This window comes from Chinchilla lanigera, unplaced genomic scaffold (genome assembly GCF_000276665.1).
Source record: "Chinchilla lanigera isolate Chin_1 unplaced genomic scaffold, ChiLan1.0 scaffold00024, whole genome shotgun sequence".
NCBI lineage: Eukaryota > Metazoa > Chordata > Mammalia > Rodentia > Chinchillidae > Chinchilla > Chinchilla lanigera.
Window position 1 is genome coordinate 20273025 of NW_004955425.1, and position 5858 is coordinate 20278882.

The following is a 5858-nucleotide window of genomic DNA, read 5'->3' on the forward strand; positions in this document are numbered from 1 at the left end:
GTCACAGTCCATGCAGATTTTGACTCCTTGGAAGATGCTTTCTGTCCTTGTTTCATGCTTTGGGTGTGGAAGAGGTGCTGGGAATGACACCCAGGGCCTGGCGTGTGTGACACGAGTGCTGCATCACAGGCTAGAAGCCAGGGAGCACTGACCTTGGAGCCCGACGGCCACGTGCTGCCCTGAACTCTTCAATTTATTTACCTTTTAAGTTTCAAAATATTTACTGAAAAACATGACATTCCTATACCAAACTCTTAATTTTCAAGTGGGCTTTTACTGTTTTTTTTCTTATTAATTGGTGCGAGTCCTTTAAGGACAAAAGAGATCAGTTATACAATAGAGTTAAGGTCATTCAACAGAGAGATTGATTTTGTTGGTAAAAACCAAAGTTTGAAAATCACTGCCCAGCTGCTTCACAACATTGCTGTTAAGCCTTGCCCCCTCCTCACTCCTTTGGAAATCTCTGCAGTAAGAGCCCCAGCCAGAAGCCCTTGCTTGATTGCTTGAAACTTTAGGCCTGTTTCTCAGCCGTGGGACTGTTGACATTTCGGCTGGGACTCCTTCTGAGGCTCGGCTGTCACCTTCCACTGCTGCAGTCTGGCCTCGACTGTGCATACTGGGCACCGCTGGGCACCCTTCCTCCAGGCACAACCATCAGAAGTATCTCTGAGTTCTCAAGTGTGCCCTGGGCTTGGGAGCACAAAACCACTCCAGTTGAGAGCCACTGGTCTAGGTCTACTCAGCGCAGATGAAAGACAGGCTGTGTTACTTGCCGACTTTGGAAGTCCCATGCGACTATGCAAATGGTGCATTGCAGACGGAAAGCACACTTGTCTTCTCTCCTAGTCAGAAGCACAAAATAACACTCATCACATCATGAAGGAATAGCATCTACACACTTGTGGATATACCTAGAATTTTCCTTTTTTTGGTGGGGTGCTGAAGATCAAGGATCAAACGCAGGGTCTTGCACTTGGTCTACTGCAATAGCAAGGACAAGTGGTCTACTGCAATAGCAAGCAGAAACACCAAAATGACATCCAAGATTTGGAGGCAGATTTATTTACGTCGCAGGGCAGTGTCAGGATCACTCTCAGAATATCAGGCCCTGATCTCTGGTGGTCTAGGGCTTACATGGGATAAGCAAGCAAGAAGTAGAGGGAGAATGGCTTGTCAACTGGGGATTGGTTTATACAATGTGCATCACAGTGACCAGCTGTTTCTAAGAGACAGGAGCAACCTGAACTGGAACAGGAACTATTACCTGGGCAGCTAAGAAACTCAAGTACACTGGCTGGGCAGGGGGCATTTTTTGCTACACTACCACTGATTTACAACTCCATCCCAACTGTTAGGGCTTCTGTCTAGATGTCCCCCCAAAGCCTCATGCAGCCATAGGTGGGGCTTTTTCAGAGGTGGCTGATCTAGAGTGTGTGACACTGGGATTGATTCACGGGGCAATGCTAGGCTCAAGGGCACTGGGATTAAGGGTGTGAGTGTTACTTGCCCTGTGTAGCCTGGTAAGATACAAGGGACAGAAGGAGCTGTGGTCGTCGCTTGCTTGTCCCTTTGCTACCTTCCGCCCACCATGAACTGCTCTCCTCTGCAATGCCTGTGTGCTGTGCCACCCTTCCTCAGGGTCAGCCAATTATGGACTGAATCCCATACAAACTGTGAATGAAATAAACCTTTCTTTCTTTACCTTTGGGTGTCGGGTATTTTGTCCCAGCAATGAGAAAGAAGGAACTAAGACAGAATTTGGTACCAGAGAATTGGGGTTGTTGCTGTGACTCTACCTGACCCTGTGATTTAGGAGCCTTTGGATCTGGCTTGTAGGAAGGGGAAGAGCTAGGTAAGGCTTGGAGATGCCAGCTGAGAAAGCAGAGCTGGAACTCCTGAGGCTGTGCTTTCTGGGAGATTCTGGTCAGAGCTCAGAAGATCAGAAAGACAGTAAAGACCAAGCTTGGGAGGTTTCTGCCAGGAAGAGGACTGCATTGGCTGTTGGATTTCAGAGGGTGTGTGTTGTGCCTTAGCACAAAGTTTGTCTGCATTTTGTTCCTGTCCAGAGTCTTTGTCTGATGCAGAGATTGAAGGTGGCAGACTAAATTAAAGATTAAAGGTGGCACTTGACATCTACAGCTAAGAGAGAAATCCTGGCTACTGCTCCAGCTGGAAGCAGATGTTGGCATCATCCATGTGGTGTTGGCTTTAAGTGCATTCAGAATGCAAGAGTTGTAGGGTCAGGAATGCTTCCACCCAGATTTCAGAAGGCCTGGGAGACCAGGCAGTGTGCCCCTGACAGGGTGGTATGTGAAGCTGTGAGTGTGAAGCAAAAGGTGCAGTAGAGACCCCAGAAGGTTGGAGAAGCCAGGAACATGGATTGTCTGAGGAAAACCACGAGGGAGCAGAGCAGGCCCCAGATGGAAGCCAAGAGAGCTGCAACTGCTGGCAGTGCCCTTTGGAGCTCACAACTTGCCACAGATTGCTGGGGATGCTGGAAGTGGACCTGTGGGATTTAATGTTTGCCCTGCTGGGTTTGGTCTTGCTTTGTTCCCATTCCTTCCTATCCCATTGTACCTTTTGGAGTAGAAACATCTATCTTGTGCCATTGACAGGAGTGTTTAACTTTCTTTTCATTTGTAGAGGGGCTCACAGGTAAGCATTTTTCTTAAATTTCAGAAGACCTTAGACTTGGATTCTTCAGCAATGCTGAAACTGTTAGGATTTTGGCAACTCTTAGCGATGGATGTTTCGTAGAGGAATGTGCATGAGTCTTTGGGGGGCAGAGGTGGAATGTTATGGTTTGTGTCTAGATGTCCCCCCCCAAAGCCTCATCCAGTCATGGGTGTGGCTTTTTCAGAGGTGGCTGGATTCTGGAATTCTGTGTGATTCTCAGGTCGATTCATGGTATAATGCTAGGCTCAAGGGCGCTAGATTTAAAGGCATGAGTGCTGCCTGCCCTAAGTAAGCTGTAAGGAACAGAGTTGTCCCCTCTTCTGCTGAGGCCCTTGCTTGCTTTGCCACCCTGTGCTCCCCATGAGTGGTTTCTCCTCTGCAGTGCCTGTCTGCAATTTCCTCAGCAATTTCAGTTATGGACTGAAACCTCTACAAACTGTGAGCTAAATAACCCTTTCCTGTAACATGTGGGGGTCAGTTATTTTGTCTCAGTGAGAAAAGTAAGACACTAACCTAGGAACTTTTTCTTTTTTTTGGTCTTTTTGAGACAGGGTCTCACTATGCACTTCAGGCTGGGCTTGAGCTCACTTTGTAGCCCAGGCTGGTCTCAAACTCGCAATGATCCTCCTGCCTCAGCCTCCTGAGTGCTGGGATTGCAGGCGTGTACCACCATTTCTGGTTACTTTTACATTTTTTTTCCTTTTTGTAGGACTGGTGATTGAATTCAGAGCCTTTGCACTGTGCTATATTCTTCAAACCCTTTTTTATTTTTTAAGAGAGTTGTGGGAATTTGTCCAGGTGGGCTCAAACTTGTGATCTTCCTGCCTCAGCTTCCCAGAATGTTGGGTTTAAAGGCGTGAGCCACAGTGCCTTTCTCTAGCCTAGAAATTTTAAAACTAATAGGTGTTAGGCATGAAAGTTAACCTACTCCTTAGGCTCCATGGGGTAGGACAGCCCAGGGCCTACCCCTCAGCTTGTTTTCAAAAACTGATTAAGAAGTTGGGGGTATGGCTCTGTGGTACAGTGCTTGGCCCACATCTGTGAGGCCCTGGGTCCCATCCCTACCACACACACACACACACACACACACACACACACACACGGTTGACGAAGTGGGGTTAATGTAATTTATAACATGCTGACTAAGGAGCAGGAACATTCATCGGGGGCAGAAGCACAGGCAAAAGGAAAACAAATGTGGCAGGTGTGTATCTTCTAAGAAGTGCTCAAGGGTTGCTCTGTGTTGCACACGTGGGGGTCTCTACTGCACACAGATAGTGCAATGCTGCACATGCTGTCCTGCATCTGGCACCACACCGCACCGCTTCATCATGTGTTTTAGAGTGTGTCCGCATTCCAAAACATTTCTACACTGTGAAAAGTACAATTTAGAGTATACCAATGCTAAACACGACTACAAGAGGGTCAAGGGCAATTTTGGCTGGGGTCTGAAAAATGAGCTTGAACTTACAAGCTCTGAGGACTGGGCTTGACTAAAGATTCAGCTAGGGAGAGCTCAATCACTTAGGGGCCAGAAATCGAATTGGGAAGTTTTGTTTTTTCCTAAACTCAATTTCTGTGTTTCTGTGTTTAGCCTACCTTTATGTACACCACATCTGTGACCTTTCAGCAAACTAAGAATCACTGAACACATAGCATTTCTTCAAACTCAAGCACCACAAATATGGTTGTTGTAAAAAGTATTCTTTTTGTCTTTTTTTTAAAGACAGGGTTTCACTATGTAGTTCAGGCTGGTCTTGAGCTCACTGTGTAGCCCAGGCTGGCCTGGAACTCATGGCGATCCTCCTGCCTCAGCTTACCCCCGTGCTGGGATTACAGGTGTGCGCCACCACACTTGGCTGACAATCATTTTTAGAAATGAAAAGAAAGCTGCCTGTAATCCCAGCACTCAGCAGCATCATGGGGGGTTTGAGGCCAGCCACAGTGACACAGCCAGACCAACCAATGAGCCAAACAGACAAAAAAGTACATTTGTAAGGGCGGACTCTGTTTGAGGTGAAACACTTTTTGGCTATCGATGGGACTTCAGAGATACATTTCCAACTCCTTCTTTTCTTAGGAACATGAAGAGAGTTTAAGTTGCTTGTCTAAGGTGACCCAGGAAAACAGTGTGGTCTAGTCAGGACCCATGTTGAAGGGGACAGGCTGCCTTCAACTCAGAGGGGCCTGTACCAGGTAAAAATGCTGCACTTCAAGTATTCACCTCACCGAGAAACCGACGTGTAATACGGTCCTCACTTAAGGCTAGAGATGGAGAGATCCAGAGCATCGGGGTCTGAGCACGGAGGGGCTTCCACATCACGGAAGAGACTGAGGTCTCCCAGCTACTATGTGTCGCTCACTTTACATCTCATTGTCTCATTTTGTTCTCACCATAACCCTGCAAGACAGACATCATCACTTTAATTATTTTTGGATTTATTTAAGAGTTTCTTACAAGCTGGCCTTGAGCTCATTATTGTAACCCAGGCTGGCCTCATGAGGCTCCTGCCTCAGCCTCCCAGTGCTGGCATTATGGGCGTGTGCCACCCAGCCCAGAATATTCTTAGCATTCTACAGAGGGGAAAAATTGCCACATGTGGAGGTACACATCTCTAATCTCAGCACTCTGGGAGGCCGAGGTAGGAAGATCACAAACTGAAATCCAGCTTGAGTAATTTAGCAATTTAGGAAAGAAAAAAGTCTGGAAATGCAGCTTAGGGAAAATGCCTTGGGTTCAAACCTCAGTATGGGGGGTGAGGGGAAAGCAGGGCTAAGAGGCAGAAAAGTTCAATAGCTGGGTACAGCGGCGCACACCTGTAATCCCAGCACTTGGGAGGCTGAGGCAGTGGGATTGCCTGGAGCTCGAGGCCAGCCTGGGCTACCTAGTTGAAGGCCAGCCTGAATTACAGAGCGAGACCCTGTCTCAAAAAACAAAATGAAACAAAACAAGCTCAATAACTTGCTCAATAAAGAAGGGCTGCACCTCCAACTTCAAAGGAACCCCGCTGTGACGGCAGGGCAGTCCTGTTCTCTCAGGGCTCGCAGTTACCCCCGACCCTGCGCTCATCGCACGCGCTCGGAAACCTGCGGCAGGCGTCCGCTCCCCACGCCGAGCCGAGGTCCCTGGCGACGCCGGTCCGCCCGCCCGCTCCGCTTCCCGGCCGCGCGCACCGCGCTCC

The 5858-nt window shown here is 48.2% G+C and overlaps 1 long non-coding RNA gene across 3 annotated transcripts; it reads right to left on the bottom strand.

The window, feature by feature from the left end:
* Positions 1-254: 254 nt before the first annotated feature.
* Positions 255-5852, bottom strand: LOC102029765. Of its 3 annotated transcripts, none has more exons than XR_261161.1 (3): positions 5764-5852; positions 4906-5077; positions 255-842 (listed from the first exon to the last, which is right to left on the bottom strand). It is a non-coding gene; the product is annotated as an uncharacterized LOC102029765 (long non-coding RNA). The 3 variants fall into 3 exon arrangements; XR_261160.2 differs by having other exon boundaries at positions 5663-5852; XR_001234271.1 differs by lacking the exon at positions 5764-5852 and adding an exon at positions 5494-5535.
* Between the last annotated feature and the right edge of the window lie 6 nt (positions 5853-5858).